The sequence below is a fragment of the Electrona antarctica genome (genome assembly GCF_951216825.1).
Source record: "Electrona antarctica genome assembly, chromosome: 3".
Classification (NCBI taxonomy): Eukaryota; Metazoa; Chordata; class Actinopteri; order Myctophiformes; family Myctophidae; genus Electrona; species Electrona antarctica.
In genome coordinates, this window is record NC_136808.1 from 407,901 (window position 1) to 430,867 (window position 22,967).

Genomic DNA, 22,967 nt, shown 5'->3' on the forward strand with positions numbered 1-22,967 from the left:
TCCTCCGTCGCCGTAGCGCCGTAGCGCCCAGGCACGATCCTCCGTGGCGGAGGGGGCTGGAGGCCAGGGCAGTTCCTCCAGCGCCACAGCCGGTCCCGAAAAGGTGACTGCTGGTGCCGAGGAAGGAGCCGTCGCGCTCGCCGAGGCCCCCCGGCTTGGGGCCTGGCTAACGCGAGGCCTGGCACCCAGGCGTGAATAAACGTCCCGGCCGCTAGGTTCGTCCCGCACCTCATATTCATCCTCCTCGTCTTCGTCACCTTCCTCGAAAGGTTCGTTGATCAGGGAGAGGAAGTATTTTCGAGCCCGCCTCTGGCGTCTGAACAACATGAAGCGTTGTATGGCGGCACATTTCAGGCATTGGTTTGGCGTGCTCAGCGCCTCTTCGGCGTGCTGTAGTCCCAGGCAGTAGACGCACGTGAGATGCGGGTCCATCCCCGACATCTTATTGCCACAGTCTGCCACCCGGCATAGTTTTTGTGGCAGGGAAACGGCTCCACTCCGTTCTCGACGGGCCATCGCTCGGGACTTTGCCGTCTTTCCTGCCATCTTTACTTACGGAACTCTTAGTTCTCAGCGAAGTGTTTTCTGTGGGCCTCTGGCGCCTCGACAGGGGAGCTAAACGTTAGCCTGTTGCGAACAAGCTAGCGTTTGGCTATCAGGTTAGCTGCTCCTAGCTCCGCCACCTGTGTTTGGAGAGCTGAGTTGTTGTCTAATCCGGAGCGTCTAAGGCTATCACGGGAACAAAAACAGCAAAAGGTTTCTTCGTGAGTGTAGCTTTTGCACTGTGAAAAGAGTCCAATTCCACCTCGTGGTACCGAGCAACCGAGGCCACTCGTCCTGTTGAGATATGTCAAGAAGTTGGTCTTAGCAGTGGTTTAGCTTGTCTGTCTTAACGCAGAAGAAGAAACGAATGACGCCTAGACGACAGCGCAGGTATTTATGCCCTCTGGGGAGGGACTTGCGCTGCGTCATGACGTAAAAGCCCGTTCTAATATCATTAGAACGTGAGTGTATAGATTTCTTCTGTCTTACGTCCAAGAATGGACATCATACCTTCAAGTTAAACGACTTTCATGTGTGGAATCTGGAATTCCATAATTCTAAGTAATGTGTGTTCCTGCATGTGTGTTCAGCCGTTGTCACCTACGTGGGTGTTGGCCTGAGACTCTCTTCTCAGGGTGATGGTTTGTTTACACCCCTGGAGCCTCTCCTGTGGCTATTTGTATGACAAAGGAGTTTGTTGACCTGAAGGTCAACAGTTTGTTCAACAAACAAAACATCTGTCGACACCCCACACATGTAAAATGCTTAAACGGTTAACTAGAATACGACCACTTTGTCAGTTGGGCGTGAGCCCTGTGTGTGGAGCATGTCTGCTGGCGTGAGCCTTAACCTGTGCCGTGCTGTACTTCGCTGAAATAAACAACAACATCTCATCTGCCGTGTCTCACAAACTTTCTTCGGTGCTCTCCCAGTTTTAACAGTATGGTATAGACCAGATACAACACCTTGACAGCCCATACATCCAAACAGAAAAGTCCTATCTGACTACATTAAACGATGTTAAACGACGTTAAACTCACTTTGCCACTCGATTTGCCACTCACTTTATGCATGCGCATACCCTCTATAGTTATTCCCCTAATAGTTGGCTTTCTGTTGTAAAGCTCTGTCATTGTCTCTTTTCCTGCGAGAAATATCAGTACCAACTCGGCCATACCACCCGAAATTTACATTTTAAAACAAAATGTGAGACGCCAGAGGGGTTTAATAACAAAATTGTAGGCAATATTAGGCCTATGGTCGAATATGACAATCAAGGCACTTAATAAGTTGTTAACCCTGTCCCGTCCCCCCTGTCCCACACAAGTGATACGTAACGTCTGTCCCTCAAATGAACAGTTTGAATCTGGTGGTCACCCTATAGTGTGAACTGTTCTATTCTATTAGAATCAATCTGGTTGTCCCCCCGGCTGGAAACCCAGCTCTACGCAGCTCCAATGTCATTATAATGAGAAACTGTCTCAAAATAAATAACTATTTATAATTTAATTTCAGAATATTAGGCCTACTACTATTCCCCGTGGCAACGGTATATACAAGGCGGGGTGGCAGGTGTGGGAGTCAACATCCTGTGCCACTTTCCTGTCACTAACATGGTGAACCGCTACATGTCATCGTAGTAGCAATAGACTATTTCACCAAGTGGCCATGCAGAAACATGATGAAGTTCCAGACCAGAGAACTGCTACCGCGCCAGAAGTGGTTCATGAAATGTTCTGCCAGTACGGCCCAGGTACAATGTGCCCAACAACAGTAGTCTAGACTCTAGAGTCTTGACATTGCACATGTTAGCTAGGACATGTTAGGCCCCAAAACCTTGTTTTTGGGGCCTGCCTGCACCCAACCCAGGTGGTCTATTTCTACAATATAGACACACAAACTGACCAGAGAAGCGTTCACCAAGGCTGTGGTCTGACAGAAACTGACCTATGATTCCCGATGTGCAGCTTTATGTCATTCATTTAAATATTTATTTTATGGCTGAGTATGTATGTGTCAAGAGCTGAGCTCGTAAACCCACCAGTAATTACTAATTACTATAGAATATGATACACATTTCACAGTGTATGTCACAGTGTACAGGTGTAGCATTTCCTCCAACATGAAGTCTGGACTGAATTGGATTAATATAATTTTCTGACAAATGCATCACAAAACAACACGTGTTTATACTGTCTCCTTGTATACCGCCAGATAATCTTCATTATACTTCAGTTTATGCACATGCATTTAACCTTCTGCTGCAGATGGGTTGGTATTCACAGGCCTGAAATAGAGACTAGCTTCTCTGCAGCTTTTCAGTCAGCCTATGAGAATATATATATATAATAGCAATGTATCTGGTAGTTTTAGGATTGTACTGTATGTGCAGTTGTTTTTGTTTGTTTGTTTGTTTTCTTATTTTGACCATAAGACATGAAAAGCAAATCTTCTACGTCACTACAACTAAACTGTTGGTCTTCACTTGACATACATCTTCACTTGACATACATACAGTATGCAGAAGAGCGAAAATAGGAACCCATAGCTGCCACTGTAAATGATGCATTTATACAGCGATTTATTTAAATAGGCCTACATTTATTTACTTGGATGTCATGTAAATCAGAATCAGATACCTTCAGAGTCCTATTTTTCACACTCCATCGTTTTGTAGGTAGAGTGAGAGAAAAGACAGATAGAAATTGAAGTTGAACAGGTAACAAATAAAGTTATGTACATACGATAGCTTATGAGTATGACACTGTGACCCCCTTTCCACCGGTTGCTTCTCCTATCAGCCTGGGCACATCTGAACTTCCATGCGCGGCCAAAGGAAGCTGTCTTCCGGGGTCTCTTCCTGGTTTTTAGACAGCTGGTGGATGGAAATGAAGCTCCACCCACGTGGCAGAATGCCGCTGGGGCAAGCTTTTCCGGGAATAAGGCCTGGAAGAGACCCCGGCAGACAGCTTCCTTTGGCCGCGCATGGAATCTTAGGTGTGCCCAGACCCAATGGGAACCGGTTCAGTTCTTTTTGGTTCTTAGTCCATGAGCCAGAGCTCCAAAATTGGAACGTTAATTATGAATTGAGTGGGTTAAACTATACACTTGTTTATAGGATCAATATAAGTAAATTAACATATGATAACCCTTCCACAGTAGCTTTTTCATATTTTCAATTGTTTGCATATTTTCCTATATAAATAGGATATATTAAATTTGTAATACAATAAATCATTGTCTTTGTGTAAGTAATCAACTGGGGAAGTTTCATGGTGATAACAATTTAAACCACATTCAACCTGATGTTTTTTTTTTTTTTTTCACAGAAAACATCTCGGACTTGGGACTTGCATCATGCATGCATTAACACCTACATACTACTGAACTCTGGTCTGAAATGCTATAGTACATATCTTTCATGTGTTGTGTGAGAGGTGCCTTGGCATGAGTACATATACTGCACATTAGTGTCTTGGTGAGAAGGAGATGCACGTTCGCAGTTCAGAGAGTTCAAACAAATGGAATGAATGGAACTTAATGAATGGGTTGACATTTGGCTGCATGGCTCTTTTTGACTATGAAGGGTAGGCTATAACCCAGAACCGAAACTTTCCAGAACCTTGTGAATGTGATGTTTTTTTTTAAACTATACACTTGTTTATAGGATCAATATAAGTAAATTAACATATGATAACCCTTCCACAGTAGCTTTTTCACATTTTCAATTGTTTGCATATTTTCCTATATAAATAGGATATATTAAATTTGTAATACAATAAATCATTGTCTTTGTGTAAGTAATCAACTGGGGAAGTTTCATGGTGATAACAATTTAATATAGGTATGGTTTGGTTTTGCACATTCAATTCATAATTAACGTTCCAATTTTGGAGCTCTAGGCTCATGGAAGAACCAAAAAAAACTGAACCGGTTCCCATTGGGAACCAACTGGTGGAAAAGGGGCTTCAGGGATATAGGCTAAAGTACATATTGTCCATGCCCTGAACAATATGTATACTGTAGCTAGGCTAGCTGGTTCAACCGGGTAAACAAATTGCGTGCGTGCGCGCGCGCGTGTGTGTGTGTGTGTGTGTCACATAACCCATAGTGAATTGATTCACGAGTAGACTTTAATATAACTCACATGTGTGAGTGTTCAGATAATGCAGTTTGACATTTGATTCCAATACAATGAATACATTTCATCACATTACATGTCATGTTAGTAGACTTATCAGAGACATAAGGCTGAATGTATTCTTCTGTAGCTTCCAATGTTTCAACTAAAGGTAAAAAGAAAGCAGTGTTTCTTATTACAATTCTTACATATATTTAGGACTGAAACCCAGCAGTGTTGCATCTAAGCTGTAAGTGAGTAGTTCAGATGTACTTGCTGCAGAGCTCACACAGAGAGCAACACAGAGCAGGACACTGAGGATGAGGAGAGACTTCATGATGAAGATGATATGGATGGATACTTTCCTTTACATGAAAGAGAAGACAAAGCAGCCAGTGTATTTTTCTTGCATCTGACAACAGAACACTTGTATTACAACATTAATGTGAAGTATAATAGCAATACAAGAGAGAGAGAGAGAGCGAGAGAGAGAGAGAGAGAGAGGGTTTAGGTATGTCAGGTATCAGGTAGATATGTGATGAGAGGTGAAGCCGTTCTCTTTATATACACATCTGAACTCTAAACCTGCACGTGAATGAATGGACCATGACCATTTACTGCTGTTTTAAGATAATATCATTATCTTAAAACTTTGTCACCTGTATGCGTCTTTGTATTTGTATTGTATATCGTCTTAGTATTGACTTTGACCTCCTATAGACCCTTTTTTTTAGCACGTTTTTATTTTTGCCTCTGTTCTTTCCAATTTATAGGCGGCCCTGCCACAGCATCTTGTCTTTAGGCTTTGGTGTAAATGCCCTATAGTAGGCTATAGCTCTCTTTTTTGTGTATTTGGAATTGTATTATTTGTTTTCTTCTCTTTTTATTTTGTGGTTCTGTTCTTCTTAATCTTCTGTATTTATTCGACTGTTTACCACTGCTCCATCTCAACCCACCTCAATCTCAACCCACCCGCACAGGGCTGATTGAGTGTCACCCCCAAACTGATCGGCAATAGGTGCAATCCGGGTATTTAATGGCACACAAATCATTGTTCTTGTAACCTGAAGAAGGCAGTTTGTTTGCGCCTAGTGAGTAATCATTACCATACTTCAAAATACTACTTTTTCTCCTCCAAAAGCAAGGTACGTAGAAAATAGCTAAACCTAGTAATTCAATATTGCAAACGTTCCTTCACAGAGAGGCTGAGATTTGAAAGTTTGTAGCGGTCTACAGTACTTGCACGCTCTGCTTGCTGTAGGCCATTTATGGCAAGCAAGTAGGCACTCGACAGAGTGCAGTTCTAGTTTTTACTATAATTAGGTCAGAAATGCAGCTTAATTGTGCCTGCATGCGGAAACTCGGATATCTATCCAATTGTTCATGTTTATACAGTATATCACTGTTAACAACTTTATCGTATATCGTTTAACGTATCTGTTGCATCAACTGCAGCGAGCAAAGGCTCTGCTCTGCTGCATCCAATAATAAATATATCAGCCTACTAGTCCAGTGCGGACTGGTGATTTCATTTGTATTGGTGCTGAGTGCGAAGCTTGAGGTTAATTGCGGACCGCTACAGATAAACTGGATATTAACCTACCTATAAGAACCCCGGCCAAATTCCATTGCAGTAGGCTACACCTGCAACAACAAGTCTATGCGTGGTGTGTGCATAGCCATGTGATGTGAAACTATATTCTCGTGCTGTATTTTGCTCTCCATTTCATGTTCATGGAGGAGAGAGAGAGAGAGGTGTGAATGGTGAGAAGAAAGTATACAGTGGGTCGTTGTGCGCATATAATGGCTCTCTCCTGTTTAGGTAATAAAGGGCGCACCCTTGACTGCATTTGTCACTGTGCCTGAATGCCGACAAGTGCGCGTGTGAACTTTTATTAGCCTACATTATAACTATAAAATATTGCCACTCTACAAGCTCACAAGTGGTTGTGGACATGCACTTCTATAGGTCTGACTCTGCTATTATTTTCTGTGCAGGACTTGCCAAGTCGCCAGAGCAATGGTAAAGTCTAAAGTGTCTATCATTTTTTAATTATATGGAGAGAAAAGTCGAGAGTCAGGATTTGGAGATTTACGCACATAGTGTGACATGCTGACAGACAATGAAAATGTTCCACGTCCACTCACAATTTAGGTGGCTTTTAAAATGCGGTACTTAATTAAAAATATGATTGGCACCTCATAAGTGTAAATATAAAATCAAGTATAATATAGCCTACAATTGAAACCTGCTACTGCAGTGATTTTATCCTGTGTTCAATGCGTTTCTGCGTTTGTGTGTGGACTCAGATATCTCTGTCGTATGGGCTTGCCCGTGGACAAGGCACGCTACCTCTGCAAGTTAGATAGCATCGGCATAGATGTTTGTCCGTATGTGATTAAGGATTGGACAAAGTTGCATTGGCAGCCATAGAAAATTCTGGGGTAAATTCTTACCCCGGATGTGACGTTTTTGGGCGTTCCTGTCTAGCGTGGTGTCAGTGTATACGTGTGGCCTGGGCCTTAGTTTTCAAACAACAGGATCTACTAATGCAGCTTGCCTCATTTGTCTGCTTTGAAATAAAAAAATTGATTGCTTCTGAAGACTCCTGGATCCATGTCCCCAGGGGCCCAAAAGTCCCTCTATAAAATTGGGTTGACTTAAACCCACTTCCAGAGCCTTACCCTGAATTTCAGGTTGAACCAAAAAGGCCCCACATACAGAGACAAATCTTATGAACAGGAAAATAGAGATTTATGTGCATGCATAAAGTGAGGGGCAAAGTGAGTTTAACTTCGTTTAACATTGTTTAATGCAATCAGATAGGACTTTTATGTTTGGAGAACAGTATTGTCAAGCCACTCAGTAGGTGTTCCCACATAACTTCCGGAAGTTCTGGATACGACGATGATGTCATGCGGCATACCATCTATTGATGATATGCAACACGGCTGCCATCTTGCCAGCAAGGTGCTACCCATAGATATATGTCTTTGGTGCTACCTAGGTGCAACTTCCCATAGACAGCCCATTCATCCAAACAGACTCCTAATTGTATTAAATAACGTCAAACTCACCAACATTGCAGCTGTACGAAAAGCTTGAATTATTGTCTTACTATCTGCAAAGTGTTTGTTGCATAAAAATCCACCATAGACATGTTATGAGCTACCGGTATTACCGTGTGTGTGTGTGTGTGTGTGTATATATGTGACCAAGGCCGAATCAGCCACACAGAATTTGGGCAATAGAATATTATTTATAATTATTATTTTATAAGACATACAACCTTTAATTATTAGAGTTGCGCCATTTAAGGTGCTAGAGATATCAAAGTTGTATACCCTAATAAACAATCCTAGACTACGCCATCCGTTATTTAATTGAAGAGAAACGGAAACTCTTTTGTCATTATTACTCTTAACTTCAGTTTGTTCAAGGACACACACAGGTTCACGTTTTACCAGGTAAGAGAGCAACAACCATAACAAGGTGGAGAGAGACTGACACTGAATCATGAATCCAAAATATAACAAAAGTTTATTCTTCCTATACATGGGCCACTAAAATGCCTTTAAAACACAATATTTATTAATCCTAAAATGCAGTAGCAAAACTAACAAAATAACAAAATCCTTAAAAACTACAAAAGTGTGCTAAAGTGCGTTAGGTTAGACAGTTTCCGTTAGCAGAGAGGGCCCTCCAGATAGTCCAGCATCAGAAAGTTGAATCAGAACCATACGTCCACTTCAATTCCTCATGGATCTGCAATTACATAAGGAGAAAGCCAGTTTCTCCGTCCCATAGATATATACTGCTAGCAGCCTTTAACAGGTGGTGGAATAGACAGACACGTTGCATAAAGCGTTACTCAATCTGGCGCGTGGAAGGACTAGGCTCTGTGGGTTGACTCCTGACCGGGCCCCTCCTAGGTCTCACCAGGTTCACTCCTGCTCTCACCAGGCCCAGGACCTGTGCGTTGCACCAGACTCCCAGTACCAGGCACTGCATTCAGGAGTGGTGGATTATAATGGCCCTCCTAAAGGCCTCACCAAGGTTTGTTGGGCTTCCTCCTCACGGAGGACACAGGCTGGGGCGCTAACCCATACTGCTCCCCTCCTCACGGAGGACACAGGCTGGGGTGCTAACCCATACTGCTCCCCTCCTCACGGAGGACACAGGCTGGGGCGCTAACCCATACTGCTCCCCTCCTCACGGAGGACACAGGCTGGGGTGCTAACCCATACTGCTCCCCTCCTCATGGAGGACACAGGCTGGGGCGCTAACCCATACTGCTCCCCTCCTCATGGAGGACGCAGGCTGGGGCGCTAACCCATACTGCTCCCCTCCTCATGGAGGACACAGGCTGGGGCGCTAACCCATACTGCTCCCCTCCTCATGGAGGACGCAGGCTGGGGCGCTAACCCATACTGCTCCCCTCCTCATGGAGGACACAGGCTGGGGCGCTAACCCATACTGCTCACCCGGGTGCCGTCTAGATTCCGGCTGTCACCCGTCTCTCCGGTGGTCACCAGACTATACCTGGTTGTCACATAGTCTATTCCTATGAGTCACTATAAATAGAATAACTATTACTAAATAATACATCGCATGGATGCACCTGGGACGTATCTTCAGTGATGTTTCCTGAGGTCAACAGGGTTTCGGGTCTATATATATATATATGTATATATGTGTATATATTGTGGGGTCTCTGTACGGGCCCGCCAGCCAGGTAGGCGCCTCCACACTGGAGAGAGGCAGGTAGAGGGAGGCGGGGCGCCGCGTCAGCCGCTGGGACGAATCATAGCGGACCGCTACGTACCTGTCTGCATTCTGAATCAAGCCGATTCCTTCCCACCTGCGGCAGACACCTGCGGCTGCAGGGTATAAAAGTGGCCGCCTCTCTCCATTCACCGCTTGCCCTCTCTGTGTGTGCACGTATATAGGCGTCTGGCGGTAAGAGATCTCACATATGATTCCCTCTCTAAATAATGCCATGTATTGTGACTCCGTGTAATTATGACTCTCTCGCCCTCCCGCAGGCATTCTCCTGGCTCGACATGGTCTCGGGCGAGACCGAATAATTAAAGGAAAGCCTGGTCATACCAAAGAATGTAAAAATGGGACCCAATGCCTCCCTGCTTGGCACTCAGCATCCATGGGTTGGATTGTGGGGTCAAATCAACTAATCAAATGATTCCCGAGCACGGCACGGCTGCAGCTCACCGCTCCTTGGCTGCGGCTCACCGCTCCAAGAGATGGGTCAAATGCGGAGAACAAATTTCACTGCGGTAACGTGTGTGACAAATCGTACGACTTTGACTTTGAACATGTGGGTACTACACTGATCCTAACCAACACAACAGCAAAGAAAAAATGATAATGGAATACGCTCAAGCGCTCACCGCTCTTCTAAAGAGCCAGGCTGAGCTACATGTATATTTTCATTTATTTACCTTTCTTTCTATCCGTGATGTGTTTTGATGTGATGTTATGCTTTGTGTTATTTCTGATGTTCTTGATGTTCTTTATGCTGCTATATAAATAAAATTAATTAATTAATTCATACAAGCCGTCGTACAAGAGTTGGCCCACCACGCAGTCAGAGAGAGAAACGAAACGCCACTAGAGCACCGGGCGATGTATTGACCAAACTATGCCCCACCGATGACGTCGAATCTTATATTGAGCAGTTTGAGCGCACAGCTGCCCGTGAACACTGGCCGGTAGCTGACTGGGGGTGTATGTGTGTGTGTGTGGGTGGGTGGGTGTGTGGGTGTGTGTGTGACCAAGCATTGCATGATGTAGTGCTCTGATTAGTGATACAAAACTAAAATAGTATACAGTTGTAATGTTTTGACATACTGTGTGTAGTGTCATCATTACACAGACATTATGCATCTCAGACACATTCAATCAGCAAACAATGATATAAGCCCAGTGAACAATACATGGCTTATGTGGTTAATATGAGTACCAGTAGGTGAAAATCCATCTGCAACCTATAAAAGAACATGATATATGCACTACACTGTAATAAATATCATGTTCTTTATGCCTAATTTTATAGTGTTTCTTTTTTTCTCCACTTTAAAAAAAGAAATTAGATGTAGGCCTAATGTATTGCAATCACCTGATCTGCTAGTGAATCCCAGGGTGAGTCACATATTGAGTCACAATGATCTGTCATTCCACCATTTATTGGCTAATAAATGATCGTGCTGTTTGCACATGTTGTGGTAGCGTCTATAATCCCACTAGAACTCAGCATTCATTCTATTTATTTATTTATTTATCATTACTTCATCTTCGTCTTAGTCAATAAGTACATACTAATACCTCTATTCTTCTTGCACAACTTCCTGTATTGTTGAGGGGTGCTAGCCCTTCCTATATATACAGGTTTAATGTTTGTTTTTAGTTCAATGTTTGCTTTAAAAACGCCATTGACAATAAAAGAGAATGCAATGTTTGTTTTGTCTCAATGTTTGTTGTACATCATCATGGTGTAAGATGATAAGAGTGCCCCTCACTTCACACTTTTTGAGTGGCCCTTACGGAGCTATCTGTGTGGGTTCCTGCCTGGCTGGGTGGGTGCCCATGAGCACGGAAATAGCATGGTTGTTTTTCACCACCTGTGCGCAACCTAACAAACACACACGCACATATTAACTGTATATGATGATTTTGGGTGTGCCAGTACAGTACAGTGACAGTACAGTACAGTACAGTAGAGGGTACAGTAGAGGGACCCCCACACGGTAACTGTCATTTCTCAACCGTTTCGGACATGGGGCGGCTCGCCGGAATCGGCCCGGCCCCCTGAGAGCGTTCCTGGGGGTCTGAATGTTCCGGGGACCCCCCCGGGGACTCCCCGGGGACCCCCACATGGTAACTCTCTCATTTCTCTACCGTTTCGGACGTGGGGCGGCTCGCCGGAACCGGGCCGACCCACCCTGGCCGTGGTCCTGTGGCTCTGGAACTTCCGGGGACCCCCACACGGAGTTGCACCACTCACTTCACACGGGTGTGATTTTTTGTGTTGAAAGACTGTGCGCCTAGACTGTACATAACAACCTACCATAATGCATCCTAACATCCCTATTGCCCTACTGTGGGGCCAACATTCAACAGAAAGAGGCGATCGATAACGCATTGTGAGATTATGTTGGTGTACAGTAAAAAGGAGCAGAACCTGACCTTGGTGACGGGGTCAACAAAGTTAATGTTATATCTAGTCACACAATCACATTTATTTAAATAACAAATGTAACACTACAACACTACACATGCTGCTGCTCAGTTGAAGATGCTTGGTGGTTTGGTTAAAATAGGTGTTCAATACTTCTATATTCAGTTACGTATAATATTTGTTCAGTAACAGGGTTACTTTCTCTCCAGCTAATTAGAAAACAGAAAATGCATTTTCAGGTCAGAATACCAATTTGACTGGAACTGGAACAATATACATTTTAAGTTGATAAATGGGTATTCTCTCCTGATTGGATGGAACTGTTAACCCACCTGGAAATGAATTTTGTTTGGTAAAGAGCTGGAGAGTCAGGGAGACTCCTGTTACAGAACATACACTTTATAGCAAATTAGCTATTTTAACTATCAAAATATAGAGCTTTAACTTTAAAAATTAACAAAAAAATATATCACTTGGCAGTGGGTTCGAGTCCCAAAAACAAATAACATCACTGCATCGAAAGTATAATCAAACCATACTACTGGTCAAACATTGGCCAAATAATTAGAAAGCCGATCCACAAGCTCACAGTCACAGCTTGCAGAACTGCCATTTTGACAATATTTATTTATGGAACAGTCAAACTACAATGGCTACGAATGATTGTCAGGCTGGGGGGGGGGGGTCCCCAGTTCAAACATGATTGTTTTTTTGTTTTGGGGGGGGGTGGGATCGCAGCCTGAAAAGGTTGAGAACCACTGACCTTTAAATAATAGGGCTTACACTTTGACTTTATCCAACTGTTCTTAAACATTTAATCTACCCAAATCAATCTAGTGAAAGATTTAGTCTTAACCACATTAACCTACCTATATATCTATTTTGATGTCATTACAGGTGAAAATCTCCATAAAGGAAACCGTTCAACATATTGAAAAATCTACAAGCTCACAACGATTTACATCACGGCACGTTATGTGAGCTTGTATGTATGCTTGTATGTTTTAAAAATAGTGGTTTTAGACATAGGCCTACAAGGTTTCCACCCAATATATCGGTTAATATGGTTAGGTAAACAATCCACCTGCAAGCTGTGTAAAGTTGATTTACTCATGAACAAAAAATAAATTATACATAAAAGTCCAGACTACCTTGAGAAAATGCTTGTTTTATTACATTGTCATTTCTCCATCCCCCGATTCAAGCTTCATGACATGATGTAACTTGGTACTTAACATGAAACACAAAAACAAATCAAAGCCAACCGTTTGTCATCATCTGTAAGGTAAGTGATTAGAAATTAGATTTTTAGGCCAATATACAAAATAAATCAAGTAAGCATGAACTAAAAACATACACTTTATTTGGAACCAGCGGGGACACTTTGATACAAAAATACATAATTGTTACATAGACCAGATGTTTTGTGCTGAAAATTGTTCTTCCTTCGACCTGCTGCTACACTGAAATCTCCTCGAAATTGGCTTTTTTAGACTACGAAGGGCTAATCCAGAACCGTCCTTAACCTGAAACTTTCCAGAACCGGTTTCCATAACCAGAACTACCCCTGACATAAAAAAAGAAAACTCATCAAAGTGAAAATAGTCAATCTACAAGCTCACCACACACATTGTGTGAGTATGTAAATAGGCAAGTTTCACTATTTTAGTAACATTTTGAAAGTATAGTATAGTGAAAATATAATGGTTAGTACCACCTCATGAGCAGGGCCCAAACTGAACACAATTTCATAATAATTTCATTTTCCATTGGGAATCCTAGATTTCTTGAGCCTAGACAAAAATGGGAGGTCAGTTCCGACAATTGAGAAGAATGTGGAACGAAGGGTTGTACACTGGACCATGATGCAGTCCTCGCGGTTTCTTCCATGTTATTTTGTCATTGTCGTCGTCGTCGTCTCCTCTGGGCCCTTGCCCCCTCCTTCACCTGCCTTTTTTTGCTTCTGTCGCATCACCTCTGCATCCCTTTAAAGAAAAGCATACAGGAAAAGGGGCAGTTTGAGCTACAGAATAAACAAAGTAGGCCTATACAGCTGTTTAAAATGCAACATAATTATCACCCCGAGTGCACAGGATGGAGTTCTCCGCCCTATCAATTAGTAACGCACAGCGCTCAAGACGGAGATTGATCAAAAGGACAAAGATTATTGATATCAAAACGATCGCATCGCTCCACAGGCTGGGAGTGTCTGTTGCGCAACATTCGATGTTGCGCATCAGTGGGACGTCATCGAAAATGTTCCACCCCGTTTAGCCGACGAGATGGAAAATATTAAAACGTGAATAACTCGATCTAAATCATTCCGTCCAATTCTAAGAAAAGATTATGTGCTAAGACAGCCCACCGAGGTCCCGTCACTAGTCGCGATAGAATTAATCATACCTCCCGTTGTTGTCGATCAAGAGTGTATTGGCTACATCTAACTAACATCCGGTCCGTCGCTAAATGTGCTCCGCTGCTATAAATCGCTGGGCGCTATGATTTAATGATTTAAATAACCCTGGGAGTTCGGGGTGTTATATAAACTATATAGTGGGGGTCCCTGCTTCATCTCTATCAGCTAAAGGGCCCTTGGCCTGAAAAATGTTTAAGACTTAAATGTTTAAGTAATTAATTGTCAAACGTATTAATTCAAGGAACCACAGTGTGACACTGCAAAATGCTGTGTTAATTTAAATACAAATAGAACCAAATTGATCTGGACACCTTCATGCGTTTCCAGTTCAAATCTGCTACGGAGCCAATCAAATTAAGCCGTGGGAAAATGAACTGGAACAGGAAACCCGCCTGGAAACCCGGGACTACAGTTATGCACAGAGCCTGTTAACTCCTAGCTGTTTCTGGTGTAATAAATGTATTGTACATCAGTGGTTCCCAAACCTTTTCATGTCAAGGACCCCCAAAATGATACTCATTGGCCTGCAGACCTAACCTGACTCCGCCAGATGGGGCAGCAGAGAGTACACTGGGTTCCCCCCTCCTGCTCCCATCTGGGAACTCTCAGGCAGACTTGATGCCCGGCCACAAAACGGCCTGGCCAATCAGCAGCAGCTTCTAGCTTCTAGCTGCTGCTGATTGGCCAGGCCGTTTTGTGGCCGGGCATCAAGTCTGCCTGAGAGTTCCCAGATGGGAGCAGGAGGGGGGAACCCAGTGTACTCTCTGCTGCCCCATCTGGCGGAGTCAGGTTAGGTCTGCAGACCCCCCATTTGAAAATATATGCCAAAGACCCCTATGAGAGAAGGTTTTTAATTTCAAGGGTCCCCGGGTTGACCTGAATTAGGCTACGGCGCCCCATTTAATGGCGTTTCTATCTCTGGCACCCCAATATACATTGCAAAATCACTGTTAATTTAACTCCGAGTGTACAAATGGAACCAAATGGAGCCGTTAGGGTCCATTTGGTTCCATTTGTACACTCTCAGAGTTACAGACCCATAAGGGTCCATTTGGTTCCTAACTATCATTTAGCTGGCGACCCCTTGGAACTCCCTCAAGGACCCCTGGGGGTCCCCGGACCCCACTTTGGGAACCACTGTTGTACATCTCTTTGACAAATAAATAACATGTTCCTCTACATCAGTGTTTCCCAAACTGTGGTGCGTGCACCCCTTGTGGTGTGCGAGCGCCTTCTAGGGGGTGCGCGACATGAAAAGGCTAATGGTGGTGCTATGGATTTATTATACAGTAAATATATTAACATACTGTATTATGCCAATATATGGCAAGTATATGCAGAATATAGCCTATGCGGCATATATATGCCATATTCAGGTTCATATATGTGCATGTGTGTATATATAGGAAATATAGCTTATGCAATTTTTATTTCCATGTGGGGGGTGTGTCAGCTAGGTCAGGAGGTAACAGGGGGTGCATGGACAAAAAGGTTTGGGAACCACTGCTCTACATCTACAGTACCTCGTTTTACGAGCAGCAGCGGACAGGCCATCCTCTTCCTTCTTCTTTTTACTCGAGTCTGCACCTTGTTTCTTGGCATTCTTGGCACGTGCAAGTTCACGCTGGTTTCCTCCTACACAACACAAAAAAAACAATAAGTAACCCTGTTATGGAAATAATATATGTCCATCCGGGTGAATGTATATCTTAGAAGTTTATTCAGAAGAACAGCAACGAGCAAACAACATCTCTCAGTCTACCAGGCTTAGCCTGTATCACTCAAACTTTCTCTCTCAGTACATCTCTCTCTCGTCGTCTCCATCCCACTAGCCTCTCCAGCTTCTCCGTAAGTCCTCTCTTATACCCCAGAAGCAAGTCCACAGATAAACATGACCTTCACAAAGGTACAATACAATACAGAGACGCCCTGACTGTCTTGGCTGTCCGCCCCCCTCCTGAGACAGGAACTACCTAGTGATAGCTATTCAGGCCCAGCAGGGTCTCATAACAAACAATAGGTGTGACATGGTCTTTTACATACAGCTTGATCAAAGGGTTGATTGGATTAAGACAGGCTGGTGTCGTTGCTCACAGACACGACCAGACAGACTAGCATGGAACAATATACTATACATATTTCCCACAACAACCCAACAACACAAAGCTAAAATAGAGAAGTTATTCAATTAAAAAGGGCAATATCTACAATAAGTCAAATCATTTTACAATTTAAAACTACAATTTATTTATACTATAGGAATATTAGACACTTATCCACAGGGACTTACAAGGGCAAGATTGGAATAAGCAAAGTAAATATTAACTCTGACTTTGACTAGTAGAGTCAATAAACAAGTAAAACAATGGAACAATGGAATCTTAATTTCCCTCAATGTCTAACATAAAAATCTAGACTTTGCTGATATACAGAAAGAATACAAAAGGCATATTATATTCTTTAATCAAATAGTTATTTGACAATTTGCAATACAGGGCCAGGCAATGGCATCTTTCTATGAGAAATAGAATAAATGTAAAGTGCACATCACATGCAAAGCAGAGATGTTTCGATTAGTTATTAACTTGAGTTTAACAGACTAATTTCTTAATGGCGATTTTTTTTTTTTTAATAGAGCTTTAACAAAACGGCAAGCACTCACAAAAAAACAAAAACTGTTGGAGGCATTCAAATAAAATAATCTACCAGTGATCAATCAAATACCTTATATGGTGTTAAAGTCACCTACATACTACCATCTCATCATAATATTTTAGACAGTAGAAATGCTAAACGTTTATGATGAGCACTGGTGACAACAACAGTGGACGTGGCAGAGGGGCGCTGTTGAGCAGCTCAAACAATAACACTGCAGACACGAAATAAACACTATGTCAAACTGAACAACAGCGCCTGTATGCCACCCGATGATATGGACGTATCGTGTGTGTGTGTGTGTGTGTGTGTGTGTGTGTGTGTGTGTGTGTGTGTGTGTGTGTGTGTGTGTGTGTGTGTGGATGCATCATCGTCTCCCTGCAATGGTTTTAATCGGGCAGTGTTCAGAAAGCCTAATGTGGGCTACTACACGTAACATTCTGCGTTACAACTGTCTTTAACCATATCGCCTTATGTGGTGAAACCATTTCATTCTTTTTTAAATCCATGTAAATATTTATTTGACCATGTCCGATTATATTAGAATAAATAAATCAAAACAATTAACTCGCTTTTAAACGGTGCGTTCAGTGAAGAAAATAACACATTATTGCTTGTAGTTAGGGGCCGTCGTACGACGGTAATATACATAGCAGATCTACAAGTTCACAGCACGTCGCGACCGTGACGCACCGTGAGCTTGTAGATCTGCCCATTCCAGCAAATAGACGGGCGCCATGTTAACTATTGCTGCCGACGCGGTAGTGGTGAATCTGGTGATAAAAATCGATTAAAAAACGACAACAAGCAAATCCCTTCGCGATATAAAAACATATGGTACTCACTCGTCATTTTGTGCAGTTGTTTTGGTAAGGTTGTCGGTTGTAATCCCAGCAAAGGGCCGCTCTCTCCCTGGTGGTTTGTCGTGCTCCTCTCCTCAGACTCCTCTTCAGAATCAGTTGGTCTTCGGTGCGTCAACTCAATGCATTGGAGGCATAGATTGGAGGCCGGGAGGGTGAATGATATCATCTCGCGAGATCTGCGGCTTCTTCTTCTTCTTCTTGTGATTTCCGGCAGACTAGATGCTTTCCGGCACATTGCTGCCTCCCACTGGTCGGGAGTATACCTCCTTTCTGTCCATTCTAACTCTATGGTAGCAGTCGTGTTGCTGCCATGAAATTAAGCACCGCTTCTACAGTCTTTGCCTGGTTCTCTGTTGGGTTGAGGAGACTCTTGAGCGTCACATTGTTTGTGTGGTCACTTGCCACTGATGCATACAGCAGCTCTCTTTCTTCAGAGTACCGGGTGCACTCCATAAGCACGTGCTCCACTGTTTGATCTTTTTTGCATGTGCTGCACAGTCCATCTGGGTGCTTCCCCATTTTTGACAGGTCCCATGCCAGTCCACAGTGTCCCAACCTGAGTCTTGTCATTGTCACGGTCTGCCTTCTCTCTTCCCCAAGGTAGCATATGCCCCTTTTTTGACACTGTTCTGGATCTTGAAGTAATGTCTTCCTTTCTTTCCCCTTTCCCACTGTTCCTGCCAGCCTGCTGTTATTTCCCTTTTGATTATAGATCTACTTCCCTAAATAATGATTTTTTTCGCTGCCCTATCTGCCATCTCATTCCCTTCCACCCCCCGGTACCCAGAGGAAACCTACTTCCCCTCCTACTTTCTCAGTCTTGTAAAGGTGGACCAACAGCTCCACCATCAGGTCTGACCGAGCTCCCAGCTTTCCTTCCCCCATGTTCATGAGCACAGAGGCAGAGTCCGAGCATATGACCACCGGTCTAGGCTTCACCTCCTCCACCCACTTCAATGCCCAGATTATTGCCATCAGCTCTGTTGTAAATACTGACACCCCCTCGGACAGCCTCTTATTTACAGTCACCTCTATCTTAGGCAGTGGCGTGCACAGATAGACACTAGGGGGTGCTAGAGCACCCCCTGCCCTTTTGGCAATGTGCCCTTTTGAAAAAAGAAAGAAAAAAAAAAACATTTTTTTCTCTTTTTTTTTTTGATTTTTCAAAAATAGCAGACCTACAAGCTCATAGCGCGCCACTCGGTGGCGCGCTATGAGCTTGTAGATCTGCTATTTTTCAATAGCTAAAGCATAACATAATGCTAACACCAAAAGGGGTTCCCGCCCAAAATGGATTAAGGCAACCGGCCGGTTCCACGCGCTGCACAAGGTGCCCTTTTTTAACTTGAGCACCTGCCCCTCTAAATGTCTGTGCACGCCACTGACCTCTATCTTAGGGATTGCATACGCAAACCCCGCCTTCCCTGACTTAGGATCTTTGGACCCATCCGTGTATATTTGAAGGTGCTTTCTAGCCTTCTAGCTACCATGTCACTGTAGTACAGTACGTGCTGCCCTGCTCTTTTATTGCCTCGAGTAGGCTTAGGTCTATTACTGGTGTCGGTAATAACCACGTCGGTACCACTGGCCAGTGCACTATAGGGGCCAGCCCCACCGCTCCCAACTCCAGCTTCTCCATCTCCTTATTCTTTTTGAAGATGCTTCTTTTCTTACTAACAGAGTACAGAAGGTGAAAGTGAACACAACCCTCTCATCAGCATTAACTACCAATGTTGGTGCCCCCCAGGGGTGTGTGAGCTCAGCTGTACTTTTCACCCATTATACTGACAGCTGTCGTATTGAGGAATGCCTGTATTGGTCTGACACACCAGACCAATACATTCTAAAATACTCAGATGATACAGTTTTGATTTCTCTCCTAGATAGTTCCAGTGATCCTGGACTGCACCAACACAGAGTAAATAAGGTGGTTGAATGGAGTGATAACAACGCTCTCATCATTAACACAAAAAAGACAGAAGAGATTGTTTTTGGTACACCACCAGAGATACACCGATCCCCCATTATACTATTCATGGTGAACCGATCAACCAGGTATGTTCGTACAAATACCTAGGAGTAGTAATAGACCATCTATTGTCATGGAACGATCAGATTGATTCAGTGTGTAAGAAAACAAAGCAAAGAATCTACTTTCTTCGCCGTCTAAGATCCTTCGGTGCTAGTAGACGGATTCTTCTTTTGTTTTTCACTTCTGTTATTATGAGTGTTCTTCAGTACTGTAGTACCACCTGGTATGGATGTTTGTCTGCAGCCCTAAAGTCATTTGTTCAAAGATTGTTGGACAACAACTTCAGAAACTTTATACATCCACGTATGATAACAGCATCCTAAGGTTAGCAAGGAATATCACCTCTAATACTAAGCATGTGTTGTATGGAGAATATAGGTTGCTACCTTCAGGAAGGAGATATGGTGTACCAGCATACAATAAGGTCAGACTAAAGAGGTCCTTTGTCCACCAGTCGACCTTGAGGCTTAATCAGGAGTCGTAGTAGCCACAGGATAATCTAAGCGGTGGATATTGCTCTTGTCTTCATGTCTTTATGTATGTAAATTGTCTTGTTCTTTGTGTTATGTCAAAAGGCTGCTGTGTCGCAAGACAAATTTCAGTGTGAACTGACAATAAAGTACTATATCATATCATATCATATCAAACACTCTTGCTTGCCTTTAGCCCCTCCCCACTCCCATGCGTCTTGCAGCACTGCTTTAGCTGGGTTTTCCCCTAGGTGTCCCCTGAGTTTACTTATGTATTGCATAGCCAGCTTTGTCCTTCGCATCTCTAGTGGAGTCTCTCCCATCTCAATTTGTAACGCTGGTATTGGGGTTGTGCGGCGGGCTCCACAACACACTCTCAAAGCCTTTGCCTGTACTACCTCTAACTTATTCAGGTCCCCGTAAAATCTGAATCCCCCCCCACCCCCCCCCCCTTTTTCCCCTCACTGTATATGTTTCTTTTCCCTTTTTACCTCCATTATGATGAATTCCTGTACTGTTCTTTGTCTATATAGAAGTGTCTATTTGTACGTCTCTAAATGTTTTGATGAATTGAACATGGTGGACCCTGTTGTAAACAAGTGTAATGCTTAATTGGGTCGTCCACTCACAGTTAACAGCCTTTGTATTGAGTTTGTGCTTGAAATGTACTGTAATTCTGCAAACTGTTAATACAATTTTCAATCAATCAATCAATCAAGGTGACTCTTGGCTGCTGTTCCATAGCACAGACATCCATAGTCTATCTTTGACCTGACCATTGCTCTATATATCATTATTTGTGTTAGTTGGTCTGCTCCCCACGAGCTCCCAGAGATACACCTCATCACATTGATCACCTTTTCACATTTGCATACAATGCTGTCTATATGCTTTTTCCAAGTCAGCCTTTCATCAAAGTGAACTCCTAGCAGTTTGAACTCCTTGACCCTCTCTATTTCCTGCCCATACATACACAGGCCATCTCCCTTGTTTCTCTTATTCCCGAAGACAACATATTTTGTTTTTTCCACTGATATCTGTAAGAGATCTGCGGCTGCAATGGGGAAGTGGTCATCATCTGAATCTTCACATCATTCATGCAGAAATCTGAGAAGAATCACATCGGCAAAATAACGGCAGGAAAAAATGTGCTTATTTAAAGTGCGGAAGGCAAATCGTGTTAATTTATGGCATACATGTTTTTAGGGGTATTAAGGTGTGCTGAATCCAAATCTGCTGTATGCCAAGCTCAAAAACGTCCGCTAAGCCCTCAAAATTGACCATTTAAAGACGGCGGCCACCACTATGCTGAAACATAATAAAACGCCTATATTTTTTTACTAAACAAGGTAGAAAATAGAGTAATAGACTGAAGTCACGTGTCCCTTTTTATGGTTTCATTATGGGGAATCCAATTCAATATTCTGATTTGAAATCAAGTGTGAGTAAACTGATTAAAACTGCTTTTTAGAAAATTGACATTTTTGGTTAATATTTTTCCAACCAACCATGTTCACAATAATTATGTACATAAATGTGACTCATTATATAAAGGTAACCAACTCCATAATACTGGGCAGACACTAGGGAGGCACTGGGCAGACACTAGGGAGGCACTGGGCAGACAATAGGGAGGCACTGGGGGGACCTGGGGACTTCAGTGCGACCATATGTAAGTGTATGTAAGTACAGTGCAAGGAATGAGTGCATTCGCCATGTACTTGAAGGAAGCCTAATCCAATCACTCTTAGATTTTCTCCAGTTTATCCCTGAGTTTAAGTTTACCCTATTGTTGTAGGATTTTTGGTTTATTTAGCCTTATTGGGGTTAATTCACCCGCGTATGGCTCCATTTCAAAAAATAAAAATTTACATTTATATTTCAAGATGTCCCTGTCATGTGTTTCTCTTTTGTTTCCTGGGCTCGGTGTCTAATGGCCCATTTGGTGTCAGTGACACCTCTTTGCTTCTTGTCCTAGGTTGGTTTGGTGTGGAATGTGCTAATTTGTCCCATATTCAAAGTCTGATTTCCATTGAGTGTTTTGTTTAGCATCTATGTGGCTGTGGAGTTTTGGTACAAAATCAAAACAACTTGTCTAATATTTTGGCATGTTTAAACCACTAGGGAGGCACTGGGCAGACACTAGGGAGGCACTGGGCAGACACTATGGAGGCACTGGGGGGGACACTGGGGAGGCACTGGGGGGACACTGGGGGCAGACACTAGGGAGCTATAAGTATCCGACCTTGATCCTTGACTCGTATCCTTGATTAATCATTATTATACAATGATTAGAAGACTTTCACTGATGAATGTAATCTTTGATTTTCACTTGTAGATATGTCCTTTTTATTGGACTCAAAGACCGGTGGTTCTTTTATCAGCCATGACAAAAGGCACTTGAATATAATTAAACACACTGCTGGGTCTCCACATTCTGTAACCCCCCCTCCAGTGGTGGACAAAGTATACTCAACCCCAATACAGTTTCTGAAGTGAAAGTTTCTTAATCAAATTTTCACGTTTTCATAACTTTTCAAAAATAGTGCTTAGAAATTCACGTCTTGCTTCTCTTTATGGCTTCTGTCGTTAACTGATGAACACGGGGTAGACAATCAGCAAGCAGGTAAAATCTGGAAGGCTAAGTAGTCAGCTTTTTCTTTTAACAGTCT

The 22,967-nt window shown here is 43.1% G+C and overlaps 1 long non-coding RNA gene across 1 annotated transcript; it reads right to left on the reverse strand.

Annotated features, from left to right (window-relative positions):
- Positions 1-13,811: 13,811 nt before the first annotated feature.
- Positions 13,812-17,934, reverse strand: LOC306919978. The gene is made up of 3 exons (XR_013789593.1): positions 17,776-17,934; positions 15,799-15,910; positions 13,812-13,844 (listed from the first exon to the last, which is right to left on the reverse strand). It is a non-coding gene; the product is annotated as an uncharacterized lncRNA (long non-coding RNA).
- Between the last annotated feature and the right edge of the window lie 5,033 nt (positions 17,935-22,967).